Here is a 15,894-nt window from a genome sequence, read left to right on the forward strand (position 1 = left end):
TAAAAATACAAATATTTATGTAAAACTGACCAATCGTACAACACTTTAAAAATACAAATATTTATGTAAAACTGACCAATCGTACAACACTTTAAAAATACAAATATTTACGTAAAACTGAGCAATCGTACAACACATTAAAAATACAAATATTTACGTAAAACCGAGCAATCGTACAACACTTTAAAAATACAAATATTTACGTAAAACCGAGCAATCGTACAACACTTTAAAAATACAAATATTTACGTAAAACTGAGCAATCGTACGACACTTTAAAAATACAAATATTTACGTAAAACTGAGCAATCGTACGACACTTTAAAAATACAAATATTTACGTAAAACTGAGCAATCGTACAACACATTAAAAATACAAATATTTACGTAAAACTGAGCAATCGTACAACACTTTAAAAATACAAATATTTACATAAAACTGAGCAATCGTACGACACTTTAAAAATACAAATATTTACGTAAAACTGACCAATCGTACAACACTTTAAAAATACAAATATTTACGTAAAACCGAGCAATCGTACAACACTTTAAAAATACAAATATTTACGTAAAACTGAGCAATCGTATGACACTTTAAAAATACAAATATTTACGTAAAACTGAGCAATCGTACGACACTTTAAAAATACAAATATTTACGTAAAACTGAGCAATCATACGACACTTTAAAAATACAAATATTTACGTAAAACTGAGCAATCGTACAACACATTAAAAATACAAATATTTACGTAAAACTGAGCAATCGTACAACACTTTAAAAATACAAATATTTACGTAAAACTGACCAATCGTACAACACTTTAAAAATACAAATATTTACGTAAAACTGAGCAATCGTACAACACTTTAAAAATACAAATATTTACTTTAACTGAGCAATCGTACAACACTTTAAAAATACAAATATTTACGTAAAACTGAGCAATCGTACGACACTTTAAAAATACAAATAATTACGTAAAACTGAGCAATCGTACAACACTTTAAAAATACAAATATTTACGTAAAACTGAGCAATCGTACAACACTTTAAAAATACAAATATTTACGTAAAACTGAGCAATCGTACAACACTTTAAAAATACAAATATTTACGTAAAACTGAGCAATCGTACAACACATTAAAAATACAAATATTTACGTTAACTGAGCAATCGTACAACACTTTAAAAATACAAATATTTACGTAAAACTGAGCAATCGTACAACACTTTAAAAATACAAATATTTATGTAAAACTGAGCAATCGTACAACACATTAAAAATACAAATATTTACGTAAAACTGACCAATCGTACAACACTTTAAAAATACAAATATTTACGTAAAACTGACCAATCGTACAACACTTTAAAAATACAAATATTTACGTAAAACTGAGCAATCGTACGACACTTTAAAAATACAAATATTTACGTAAAACTGAGCAATCGTACAACACATTAAAAATACAAATATTTATGTAAAACTGAGCAATCGTACAACACTTTAAAAATACAAATATTTACGTAAAACTGACCAATCGTACAACACTTTAAAAATACAAATATTTACGTAAAACTGACCAATCGTACAACACTTTAAAAATACAAATATTTACGTAAAACTGACCAATCGTACAACACTTTAAAAATACAAATATTTACGTAAAACTGAGCAATCGTACAACACTTTAAAAAGACAAATATTTACGTAAAACTGAGCAATCGTAAAACACATTAAAAATACAAATATTTACGTAAAACTGAGCAATCGTACAACACTTTAAAAATACAAATATTTACGTAAAACTGAGCAATCGTAAAACACTTTAAAAATACAAATATTTACGTTAACTGAGCAATCGTACAACACTTTAAAAATACAAATATTTACGTTAACTGAGCAATCGTAAAACACTTTAAAAATACAAATATTTACTTTAACTGAGCAATCGTAAAACACTTTAAAATACAAATATTTACGTAAAACTGACCAATCGTACAACACTTTAAAAATACAAATATTTACGTAAAACTGAGCAATCGTACAACACTTTAAAAATACAAATATTTACGTAAAACTGAGCAATCGTACAACACTTTAAAAATACAAATATTTACGTAAAACTGAGCAATCGTACAACACTTTAAAAATACAATATTTACGTAAAACTGAGCAATCGTACAACACTTTAAAAATACAAATATTTACGTAAAACTGAGCAATCGTACGACACTTTAAAAATACAAATATTTACGTAAAACTGAGCAATCGTACAACACTTTAAAAATACAAATATTTACTTTAACTGAGCAATCGTACAACACTTTAAAAATACAAATATTTACGTAAAACTGAGCAATCGTACAACACTTTAAAAATACAAATATTTACGTAAAACTGAGCAATCGCATAACACTTTAAAAATACAAATATTTACGTAAAACTGAGCAATCGTGACAACACTTTAAAAATACAAATATTTACGTAAAACTGAGCAACCGCATAACACTTTAAAAATACAAATATTTACGTAAAACTGAGCAATCGTACAACACTTTAAAAATACAAATATTTACGTAAAACTGACCAATCGTACAACACTTTAAAAATACAAATATTTACGTAAAACTGAGCAATCGTACAACACTTTAAAAATACAAATATTTACATAAAACTGAGCAATCGTACAACACTTTAAAAATACAAATATTTACGTAAAACTGAGCAATCGTACAACACTTTAAAAATACAAATATTTACGTAAAACTGAGCAATCGTACAACACTTTAAAAATACAAATATTTACGTAAAACTGAGCAACCGTACAACACTTTAAAAATACAAATATTTACGTAAAACTGAGCAATCGTACAACACTTTAAAAATACAACTATTTACGTAAAACTGACCAATCCTACAACACTTTAAAAATACAAATATTTACGTAAAACTGACCAATCATACAACACTTTAAAAAAAAACAATATATATATATATATATATAAACAAATGCAAATCCAGCAAATCACGCAACACTTTCATAACTACAAATAAAAACGCAAAATGGCCAATCAAAACACTTTGAAAAGGACAGAGACAGGTAAAGCTGGCCAATCAGGCAACATTTTCAAAAATAAAAACGTAAACCTGGCTAATCGTACAACGCTTTAAATATTACAAATAATTATTTACAGCTGACCAATCGTACAACACTTTCAAAAAACCAGAAGTAATGCTGGCCAATCATACAAGACAGACGAACAGCTGGCCAAACCGTGCAACATTTTTCAAAAACCTTATCACATTGAAGTCTAAAAGACTGTTAGTTCTTACTGAAAAAAGAAAAGAAGTCAACATGTGAATAAGTTTACAAACAGATCACACACCTGCACACACAGTACCTGAGCAGCCCGTTTCAGGACAACAGACGAGCCGGATTTCCCTAAGGCGTTGAGGAACGCCGCAGGGGAACACCTGGACGTCCCCTCGGAGTGTGTTCTCTCTCAAACACACACACACACACCAAATAACCACAAAACCTCCGACCACAGCGGACACACCTCGCCTAGAAACTCTCTTCTGTCTCTTTCGCTTTCAGTCCGTCTGAAATGCTGGCTGAGTGCTGATATCTCACTCTACCGTTTACAATCCTGCCTTGTTTGTTCCCTCCTTCCCTGTCTCTCTCTCTTTCTCTATGTCTCCTCCTTCTGTGCCTTTTTTTTTTTTTTTGCCAACTACTTTTTCAGTGTTTTTAATCCCTGCACTAAATCAGGGAAAGCCCTGGCTACCACCACACGGACTTCCTCTCTTAGCAAACGAGAGTGCGAGACACAAAGCAGGATGGAAGGTCTATAAAAAGCTGGCTGCTTAATTCCTTCGGCTAAATGTGCCAGGCCGAACACACAGCGGTGGAAGCCGAGAGTTTGTCAGCATCAGATTAGCTCCTAACCCACTTGCAGAGAGCTACCGCCTACGTTACAGCCACACACACCTATTAATACATGATTTGGGCCAACACACTGCACACGGCACAGCCACCCACGCAAAAATATATGGCAAGGCACTTACAATGGAAGTGAATGAGGACAGTCCACAATGCTAAAAGTGTTTATATTAAAATGGAGAAAAAAACATTAAATTTTTGGTAATCAGCTTTATACCACAAATGCATAATGTACTGCATTTGTGGCAAAATGTTGATACTGTATATTTTTTTTATATTTACATCATGACAGTTTGATATTAGTAATATTAACTGATATCCAATAAATCGGCCGATATTTCGAAATTGACATTACTATTTTAAGATTATTGACATTGGACTATAACTGATCATTCAGCCAGTATTTTTAACAGAGTTTTCTGTTATGAAATTTTCTCCCAAATTCAGAAATGTCCAATTCCCAATGCACTCCAAGTCCTCGGGTGGTGCGGTTACTCGCCTCAATCCGGGTGGCGGAGGACGAATCTCAGTTGCCTCCACGTCTGAGACAGTCAATCCACTCATCTCATCACGTGACTTGTTGAGCGCGTTAATGCGTAGAGTAGAGTGAAGCCTCCACACATGCTACGTCTCTGTGGTAACGCACACACTCAACAAGTCACGTGATAAGATGCGTGGATTGACGGTCTCAGACGCGGAAGCAACTGAGATTCGTCCTCCACGCACAACTCACCACGCGCCCCACCGAGAGCGAGAATCACATTATAGCGAGGAGGTTACCCCATGTGACTCTACTCTCCATAGCAACCGGGTCAATTTGGTTGCTTAGGAGACCTGGCTGGAGTCACTCAGCACAACCTGGATTTGAACTCGTGACTCCAGTGGTGGTAGTCAGCGTCTTTGCTCGCTGAGCTACCCAGGCCCCCATTTTGAGATGAATGAACTCCACAAGACCTCTGAAGGTGTGCTGTTGTGTCTGGCATCAAGACATTAGCAACAGATCCTGTAAGTTGCAAGGTGGGGCCTCCATGGATCGGACTTCTTGGTCCAGCACATCCCATAGATGCTCAATCGGGTTTGAGATCTGGGGAATTTGGAGGCCAATTCAACACATTGAACTCTTTGTCATGTTCCTCAAAACAATTTTTGCAGTGTGGCAGTGTGCATTATCCTGCTGAAAGAGGCCACTGCCATCAGGGAATACCATTGCCACAAAAGGGTGTACCTGGTCTGCAAAGATGTATAGGTAGGTGGTACGTGTCAAAGTAATATCCACATGAATGCCAGGACACAAGGTTTCCCACTTCCCACTTCCCACCGTCCATCCTCCTTCCCATAGTGCATCCTGCTGCCATCTGTTCCCCAGGTAAACGACACACATGCACCCAGCTGTCCATATGATCGAAAAGAAAACGTGATTCATCAGACCAGGCCACCTTCTTCATTTGCTCCTTGGTCCAGATCTGATGCTCACGTGCCCATTGTATGTGCTTTCGGTGAAGGACGGGGTCAGCATGGGTACTCTGTCCGGTCTGCTGTGATACACTGTGTGTTCTATTACCTTTATATCATGGCCAGAATTACGTTTTTCAGCAATTTGTGAGATTGGACCAGAAAGGCTAGCCTTCGCTAACCAAGCGCATCAATGAGTCTTGGGCACCCATGACCCTGTCGCCGATTCACCGGTTGACCTTCCTTGGAATACTTTTGGTAGGTACTAACCACTGCACACTTGGAACACCCACAAGACCTGCCGTTTTGGAGATGATATGACCCAGTCGTCTAGCCATCACAATTTGGCCCTTATCAAAATCGCTTGGATCCTTACGCTTAACCATTTTTCCTGCTTCCAACACGTGAAATTCAAGAACTGACTGCTCACTTGCTGCCTAATATATCCCACCCCTTGAAAGGTGCCATTTTTGACCTAATATTGACCTTAAGACATGCCAGTCTATTGCATAATGTGCCTACTCAAAAACAAACTCTAAGACAATGTTAAGCATCATTTAATGAACCAAATATCTTTCAGCTGTGTTTGATATAATGGCAAGTGATTTTCTAGAACCAAATGATCAATTTATCATGATTACTCAAGGATAAGGTGTTGGAGTGATGCTGCTGTCTAGATTTGATCAAAAATGACTTTTTTCAAATACTGATGATGCTGTTTTTTTATATCAGTAATGTCCTGACTATACTTTGTGATCAGTTGAATGTCACTTTGGTGAATTAAAGTACCAATTTCCTTCCGGAACAGCAAAATCTGAACATTATTCCAAACATTTGGCCACCAGTGTACATCGGACAGGAGTAGTTAAATAAGTCTTGAAACAAAGTTTAAAATGTCAGTCACATAATCAGTCACGATCATCACACATTGCCCTGTTCTTCATTTTCACACACACCCACTCACACCCACATAATGCTAATTATAATTACTATAGACTAACTCTAATCTAAACCCTTACACTAAAAGAAAACTTTCAGCTTTTTTAAAATAAAAACTAAAATATAAATTTCTATTAATTGATTTTTGTTTTTATATATTTCCTGAACTAGCCATAATGGAGGTTTTGTCAGATTTGGTGCACTTTTGTCAACAAACCTGTTCCCAAACATTAGATCAGTAAAGGATCTACACACGGTTCCATTTTCCACTGAAATCTCTCTATCTCTCTCTCACACACACACACACACACACACACACACACACACACACACACACACACACACACACACACACACACACACACACACAAGCACACACACAAGCACACACACCTCTGCACGTTAGATTGTTACATACAGGAATTTCTCATTGCATGCAAACACTCATACACAGAGCTGTCTGACTCTCTGGTTAACACCTGTGAGGTCTTGGTTTTCCAGGTGGATGAGTTTGATTCACCTTTTCACAGACTAATACAGACACACAGTCACACACACATGTATAGGGTTAGTCATCATATACCTTTCCTTACACAGTCCTACCTCAGGCATAGTTTAGTCAGAACCCAGCGGTTCCCACACTTGAAGCACACACACTTTCCCAACAGTATTTCTATTAACAAGAACTCACACATTCACTATAGATCCCTATAGACAAAACAAAAGCTCTTAAAGCACAGAACGAAATATATAAATCAACAAAAATTTGAAAATGTGGAAATGCATAGGCTACTACCATACTACTCATACTTTGAGCATGCAGTATGTATACTGAGCAGAGTATGTTACATTTCTTAATATGTGGAATATCCAAATGACTTGCTACATTTGAAACTAGTCAAAATCCACCTTTTCCCTGAACCCGCGGAGTTGTTCCATGGTTCACCCATTTTCTATTTCCGGTCTCCAGTTTTTTAAACCACATCAGTGTTTATTCTTAGCAGGTAAAGTATTACATTTGTAGAAGCTGTCAAAAAACATATGGTTCTATAGTGCCGATACTTCACAGAGTCAAGATGCATCTAAGATGACTTTTTCTTTGGGTTCCAGGGCCTCGTCTGAGTTGATGCTACTTCTGAGACCAATGCTACTTACGATGATATCATTAACTACTTTCAGTTGTTATGCTAGCAAACAACTGCACAAGTTGAGCGTGAAATACATTTTTCTCCAAATAACACTTAAATTAAATGCTTGTTGTTCTCTGACTGGATTGCTAGTTTCGGTTAGTTTTGCATTGCGTCTCAAGACCAGAAACAGAAAACAGGCAATTAGAGTCATCATGGCGCCACCCAGTGGTTGCTCAGGAAAACTGTGGATAAGGTGAGCCTGATCTCATTCAAATGATGCGACTTTGGTGGAAATATCGCAAGATGACATTACGTGGTTCCTTACGCATAACAAGGCAGTTCAGAGTTGAAATGTCCACAGAGTGGCGCTAAAAGGGAGTACAATATTCTCCTAAACAGATGAGGTTAAGGTTAATGCTATATTGAGTTTTAAATCAACACAATCAACATTCCTACCCTTAACCTTAAACATAAACCTAATAACATGTAATGTAAAAGTATATATGAGATAAACACATTTAATTACTGAAGAATCAACATCATTTTGTGGTGTTTCTATGACACTTTCGGCTCACGTGTCGGCTCTTCGGGACTCGTACTCTGGTCTTTTTTATCAGAAGTGCAAAGCTCTATCACACACAAACTAGCATATAAATATGGATATGTAATGCAAAAGTTAAAACATATCGCCGTACAAGTCATGCGTGACAGTAAATGTTTTTGATTTAATAAGTAGAGCGGTGGTGGCGTAGTGGGCTAAAGCACATAACTGTTAATCAGAAGGTCGCTGGTTCGATCCCCACAGCCACCACCATTGTGTCCTTGAGCAAGGCACTTAACTCCAGGTTGCTCCGGGGCATTGTCCCTGTAATAAGTGCACTGTAAGTCACTTTGGATAAAAGCATCTGCCAAATGCATAAATTTAAATTTAATAAGACAGCTTTGTGTGAGGAACAGGGTGAAAAGAAAGAGTTTTTGTACTGATGATCTTCCGTTTCACGTGCAATTTGTGAATAAAGGTGAATAAAAGTCTTATGGTGTGTGCACATATTACGCGAAGTGAGAGTTTTGCGCGGCGTTACATAGATGCGAATAGACGTGAATTCACGGGTGGTGTGGATGAATTGAATGGCAAAACTTGAACACGCGAAATCGCTTCATTCGCGTATTCGCCGAGTTTACATTTGCTTGGGGCGTTGTCGCGAAAGCCTATCACTATTGAGATTGTCCAGATGTCACTGACGTACTGACGTAGTAGCAGAAGAAATATGGACAAATGGATGAAAACATTGTTGTAGCGGTGTGTGGGCACCTGGAATTGCATGACACAACGTCATACATGTACAGAGACCGGATTAAAAAAAGGCATGGCTTGGAGGAAAGTGAGCGAGGAAGTTGGACGACCCGGTAAGTTCTGAAAATATGCGCGTCTACTTGATTCCAGCTATTGGTTGAACTTTACTATGAACCAAGTCGTAGAAGCCCCTCCTCCTGTCCTTTTCCGGAAGAGAAGAGGGAAGACTCGCGGGTTCACGTTACTAATTGCGATTGTGAACGCACCATTAGTCGTAGAACCTCTAGTGTTCATTTCACTGCCGCGAGTCACACAAAAATCCTTTAGCAAAAATGTAGGTATAGCAACGTGTTTATATGAGACCAGATAGAACAATGTGACAAACTACTGTTTAAATGGCATACCTCTTCACATATAATGTTTTATAAATGCTGTAAAGCGTAAAAACTGCGCAATCGCTGCTCAAAACATAGCCAAAGTCATGATCTGTCTGCGTGCTGCCCATTGTGTTCAACCAACAGGAAATGCTTGGTTAACAGGCTAATTTGCTTTTAATTGGTGCATCTATGACAGGGGAAATGGAGGAAAGACTCAGAGAGGAAATTCATAGGAATGCTCGAACCCCCGTCCACCCTCCCCCTCGCAAAATTCCCATGGCAACAGCTGCTGAAGAAACAACTTGCATGTTACGCAAGACGATGAAACTCATCCAGAGGGCAAATGAGAACACACGAACACACACATCACATCTCCTGCTTCAACTCTTCTGCAATTGTCCCTCTCTGCCAATCATTTCCTTCGCCCGTCTTTTATTATTTTCCTATGTTCATTCATCACAGCTTTCTCTCTCTTGGCATACGTTCATGGTAGAACGGTTTAACCCTTCTCCTGCGGTTACTAAATCATTGTTCTCTCTTTTTCTCGTTTCTCTTTCTACGCTCACATCATCTCATCCCTCTTTATCACTCGTTAGCCAATCAATCTCTTTTCAGTCTGCGTTTTATGGTATTTCGTCTCTGAACATGAGTTATTGCCAAGCACGTCATCAGTCAATTTCTCTGCAGAAAATCAATAATGAGCATTATTATATTTCACAACCTCTTTGATCTAAATCATCTGTTCCTCTCAAATCATTTAGTTCTAATTATGGCTCTAATTGTTCATCATAATAAAGCACAATTATATCACGCAATCACTCAGATTGAAAGCCATTAAAGGAATATTCCATGTTCAATACAAATTAAGCTCAATCAGCAGCATTTGTGGCATAATATTGATTACCACAAAAATACATTTAGACTTTTTTGACTGAAAAAAAAAAGCACAAATCGAGGTTACAGTGAGACACTTACAATGGAAGTCAATGGAGCCAATCTGTAAAAATACTCACCGTTTCAAAAGTATAGCCTCAAACGTAAACAATATGTATGTGATTTTAGTGTGATGATATCGTGTACTAAACTTTTCTCTGTAACTATATATCCAAATGCTTTTATAGAATTATAATCTTCACATATCTGCATTTAAACCATCCAAATATTGGCCCCATTGACTTCCATTGTAAGTGCCTCACTGGAACTTAAATGCTGTCGACTGAGCTTAAACCCGGAATATTCCTTTCAATTTCCATGATGCTTCCCGTCGTTCATGATTACGTGATTTTTAAGATCACGTCATAGAGATTGCACTTACAAAGAGAAATAGCCAATGGAATATTTTAGAGGTGAATTTTACCAGAAAATATATATTTAGGGGCAGCTGTGGCTCTGTTGGTAGAGCGGGTCGGCCACAAATCGCAGGATTGCGATCCCAGCCCACACGACTCCACATGCCGAAGTGTCCTTGGGCAAGACACTGAACCCCAAGTTGCTCCCAATGGCAGGCTAGCACCATGCATGGCAGCTTTGCCGTCATTGGTGTGTGAATGCGTGTGTGAATGAGTCACAGTGTAAAGCACTTTGAAAACCGTTAAGGTTAAAAAGGCGCTATATAAGTGCAGACCATTTACCATATTTACAGTATATTTAAATTACAGGCCCTGAAATCCCAATTTTAAAAATTATTGATATTTGCAAGATTTTACATGAACAACAGAACTATGGAATATAGGTCTGTTATTGACTTAAATACAACATTTATTATAGTTATAAGGTTTTATTACCTATGCCCATTGTCTTATTGGTCACAATTCACCAGCAAACATTATTCTGAAGAAAAAAATGCTTGTTTTCATAATCTTAAACTTTCTCTGCCTCTGAAACAACTCTTTTCTTCTGCTGATGTAATCAAGGCTGAGAGGGTGTGGAAAATAATATGTACAAATAACATTATCCCCCCTTTTTTTATGATCCAATCAAATCCTAAAGGATAAAATGAAGCCCCGCCCAACCCGGTCTCATGAGAAGTCTTACTTATAGTATGAGATGGCGAAATCGTAAGAAATCATACGAGTTGGCTCATACGAAAGCATTCGCCTCAGCATCAGTCATTTGTATTGTAACTCAATTTGTTCACTGATGTTGGATAGGAAGCAGGGCTGAAATTTGATGACTGTTTTGTATTGATTTGAAAATCTGTTTGTTGATTGGTTGGTCTCTATTGGAATAAAAGTCAACCTTTTTGTAGGAGCCAAACTGTACTTTATCTTATGATTTTGCCATCTTGTGGAAATTATTAGGAGTTCTCATACGATTATGTTATGTACAGTGGGTTATGTGTCTGTCTACCGACACAGTCAACACTGACGTGCACAGAATGGCGCAGCAGGGGCACAAACCGCTTTCATTTACAAATCTAAAGGTGCCCTTTAAAGGTGTCCAGAAAAAGGGGAGAACTTTTAATTATAAAAATAAAATAGTTAAATAAACACAATTAAAATCTCGTAATAATCTCACAATAACAGTAATAATGTGTCATTATGAGATTTCTTTGTAAAGAGTGGGCATATTAATGAAAAATAAGTGGAGGTGCCTTTAAGAGTGTGCTACAGCAGATCGGGGCAGATTCCAATCGGATGTGATCCTCGCTATGCCCTATACTCACCCCGAAATGCAGAGCCCTTGAAGTGGGTACTCTGAAGGAAACATGGCTTGAATGTACCCTTCGCTAACAGTCTTGTGGAAAGGCCCTCTGAGAAAAGATTAATTTTCTCACTTTCGTTTTGAATGAGCTTTCGAGTGGCGTCCCCTCCCTCAGCAGCGCCCTTCAAGGAAGCAAAAAATGCAGTTTTGAATTAGTCCTGGAACATCGAAGTGCCATTACCTCAGACGAGTAACAGGTCAGATAAAAAGTCCACTCCTTGTATTGTGTTGTAAGTTCATCAAAAGAATAATAATCGATTGCAGTGTAGACAAATGTATTAATTATAATGGGAGCGGTCACGTCGCTTTCATTGATATAAATCCATCTTTTATAGAGTATTTACATAAACAAGGAGCTGTCAGGTTCAGCCAAAGCCAGTTTGGTTTTGTTGAAACTAATAAGCCATTAGACTAATCACTTTCAGAAAAATACCATTAGGCTACCACAGTACCGCCGCTCCCTATACGCATATTACTCAGTCTGCATAGGGCATCGACTCCCAAGGGGGGCACTAGAAATGGTGTATAACAGTGTACATTTGCTGTCCCCTCAAAATAACTCAACAAAAGCCATTAATGTCTAAACTGCTGGCAACAAAAGGGTGAAGGTGATGGACTGGCCAAGCATGCCTCCAGACTTAAACCCTATTGAGCATCTGTGGGGCATCCTCAAACGGAAGGTGGAGGAGCACAAGTTCTCTAACATCCACCAACCTCCGTGATGTCGTCATGGAGGAGTGGAAGAGGATGCCAGTGGCAACCTGTGAAGCTCTGGTGAACTCCATGTCCAAGAGGGTTAAAGCAGTGTGGGAAAATAATGGTGACCACAAAAAATGTTGACATTTTGGGCCCAATTTGGACATTTTCACTTAGGGGTGTACTCACTTTTGTTGCCAGCGGTTTAGACATTAATGGCTGTGTGTTGAGTTATTTTGAGGGGACAGAAAATGTACACTGTTATACAAGCTGTACACTCACTACTTTACATTGTAGCAAAGTGTCATTTCTTCAGTGTTGACACATGAAAAGATATAATCAAATATTTACAAAAATGTGAGGGGTGTACTCACTTTTGTGTGATACTGTATATACATATATATATAAACCAGTGCCCTTTTTTATCCTTCCGCCTCTGTCCCTGCTAAGGTCTGTGCACGTCACTGACAGTCAATAATAATATTAGGCCTAACCCCTCCAAACATTTGACCCTGCAGCGAAAAGGACAAGCTTTCCCACTGCGGCGTTGATCTAAATTACACTTCAAACACAAGACCAGTGCACTGACAGCCAGCAACTGGTTTCCCCTCCTCATTGACGGCTGATGCCTTTTGATTGCACGAGATCTCGCTGACAGAGGCTTCAGTTGCATAAAAATGTATCTCATTTCCATGAAAAGCATGTCACTTTTGTCACTCGAATAGCACTTCACAAATGCTATGGCTCATTCAGTCACTTGTTCATTTGGCTTTTCTAGTATATGCTTTACACTGTGACCCCTATCACCCATTCACACACACACACACACACGTTCACACTCATACACCAATGGCCGCAGAGCTGCCATGCAAGGGAATCGAACCGCCAACCTTGCGATTAGCAGCCGAGCCGCTCTACCACCTGAGCCACAGCTGCCCCCAAAGCTCATACTCACATAAAAATATAGATACTAAAAGGTTTTGACTAGGGCTGTCGATTTAACTCTTTAATTCAGTGTGATTAATTAAATAAAAAATAACATGTTAAATTAACAATTAATCATATCCCTGGACTATATTAAGGAATATTCTTTCCATATGCGCAATTCAAGCTTGTAGTACCACCTGATTTCTCCAGGGGGCAGTAAGTGAAACCCGCTGTATATGCAATGCACAGCTTATACAGAGAGCAAACCACACTTACCGAGAGCAGACAACACAAGATGAGCACACGCTTGCTTACAAACACAACTTGATGGAGCACAAATCTGAGGATATCTCAAGACGTGTTTTTCTAAGTTTCAAACTTAGTTTAACTTGACACAGCGACCTAAAAACGGTATGTTTATGACGCAACGCAAGCGAGATGCTCCAAAAGTGTATATATATATGTATATATGTTATAATTATCTAAATATAATTATTTAAAATGATTTAATCATTATATATTGAATTATTGTTATTTGAGGGGCTTTCTAAGCAAATATTTAAGTATGCCGATTAATTGCAATTCATTTGATTCATTATTCAGCATACCATGTAATAAATTCGATTACAAATTTGAATAGATTGACAGCCATAAACTAAACTAGTGATTTTATTTATTTACCATGAAAATAATTGAGTTTTATAGGATTTAAAGTGATCAAAAATGAACTAAAGAAGCAAATAGTTGCATCTGATTGGATCAATATCTTCTTCCGTTCATCTTAACATGCAGAAATATCGAACGATGCTTGCAGATAGTGCTCAGTCTCAGCGCTCGTTTGTTATAAATTTAATCGGCATGAAATGAAATCTGTTTTCTAAATGTATGTTATTGATCTTATTGTGAACAATTCATCCATGCATGTTTTTTTAGTTAGTTTTTTTTACTCATAATGTTTAATTAAAATGCAATGACTTGATCTTCCAGTGAAACTACAGATACGCAGGACTTCTCCAATCATTTAGTCCGCTTAAACCCCGCCCCTTTCTTATAAATACCACAACCTCGTGTAGAGTTGAACGAAGCATCAATCGCATGTTGGTGAAGACGGCAAGGTGTATTTTCGTCAGTTTTGAAGGAAAACAATTGCTACTTAACCCAAACGTCATTGGTTACATGATCAGCTGGCTTGAATTTACATTTCAAATAACGGCGAATTTGCGGTTGTGTTCGAGACATTTCACGAGTTGATCGCTAATGAATACAACGCTTCGGAAGCCGTTTATTTATATTATTGAATGCAGTTATCTTGGGATGCACAGCATGAGTATGTGTTTTTCCCCCTTTATATTTAGTGTATTGTGATTCAAAACGTTAAATATAGTTATCTTTTACTCACTTGTTTTTCAACGGCTACAGCTTGTTCGTAAGACTGCGATGTGCTTGTGCGTTATATTGTCAGTTTGATAATAAATATATTGAGATTGCTGCTCAATTTCACCGATAACCAGCTCTGACTCGAGCAGCATGGTGATAGGGGTGTGTGTGTCCACTGTAAACTCGCATTCAGATCTGCCTCCATTACGCTATGCAACGTCAATATTTTCACAATCCAACTTTATTTATATAGCATTTCCATTGACGATTTGGTACACTTTTCCATGTCACTCCGGATGTGAAAAGGTCTTTAAATGCATCCCATTCTGTTGAATATAACAGTATCACCAATATCAACAGCTCACCTTTTATGTAGAATGCCAGTCACATGATCCAACCTTTTAACCTATAGAAACTAAGAATTAACCTACACAACAACAAAAAACATTGCACTGCTGTTGTGTGAACTTTTGCACCCAGTGTGCAGGAGCCCATACTTTTGATTTAAACCCTTGCTGTGGCAAAAATATGTGCCAAAAAAACGGTGCTCTGTGTGAATAGGCTTTAAATGGAAAACTGAGCTTAGATAAAGGGGTGAAAATGTCAGTTTTCTTATGAATGGACAGTTTTCCACCCTCTCACTATTTCCAGGTAATGCCCACAGTCTGAAACTACAAACACGTATTTAACGCTTCATAATGCCAATTCTAATTATTAATAACCACTGCCACTGCCTAAACAAATGTATGTGTGAAAGAGAGAAATGTGTGATGTGATAAGTGTGAAACACTCACATGTATTCATATTTGTATTCTTTTTTTTTTTCTTTTCTTTTTTTTTTGCAATGGCACTTTAATATTCATACAAATGAAATGAGAGCTGGATGTTTCAGAATTAGTCTATGATATTATCTGACCTCTTCTGCGAGATTCGGAGCTGATGCTAGTGAAAGCAAATACTAGAAAGCTCTCCAAGATTTCAGGGACAAGGACACAGCCAAGGTTGAGAGACGAGAGAGAGAGAGAGAGAGAGAGAGAGAGAGAG

General features: G+C 37.5%; 1 protein-coding gene across 6 annotated transcripts in view; it reads right to left on the minus strand.

The window, feature by feature from the left end:
• Window positions 1-15,894, minus strand: part of LOC127619641 (zinc finger protein 40-like) — a 94,402-nt gene that overhangs the window by 50,590 nt on the left and 27,918 nt on the right. The window contains exon 1 of one of the 6 annotated variants that reach the window (XM_052092578.1): window positions 3,414-3,582. The exons of 4 other annotated variants lie outside the window; for them this stretch is intronic. The gene's annotated coding sequence lies outside the window, so the exon portion shown is untranslated. Of the gene's footprint in view, window positions 1-3,398; window positions 3,583-15,894 lie in introns of those variants that run through there. One more of the 6 variants, XM_052092577.1, reaches the window with a different exon arrangement.

The sequence above is a fragment of the Xyrauchen texanus genome, chromosome 26 (genome assembly GCF_025860055.1).
Source record: "Xyrauchen texanus isolate HMW12.3.18 chromosome 26, RBS_HiC_50CHRs, whole genome shotgun sequence".
In the NCBI taxonomy this organism is placed as follows: Eukaryota; Metazoa; Chordata; class Actinopteri; order Cypriniformes; family Catostomidae; genus Xyrauchen; species Xyrauchen texanus.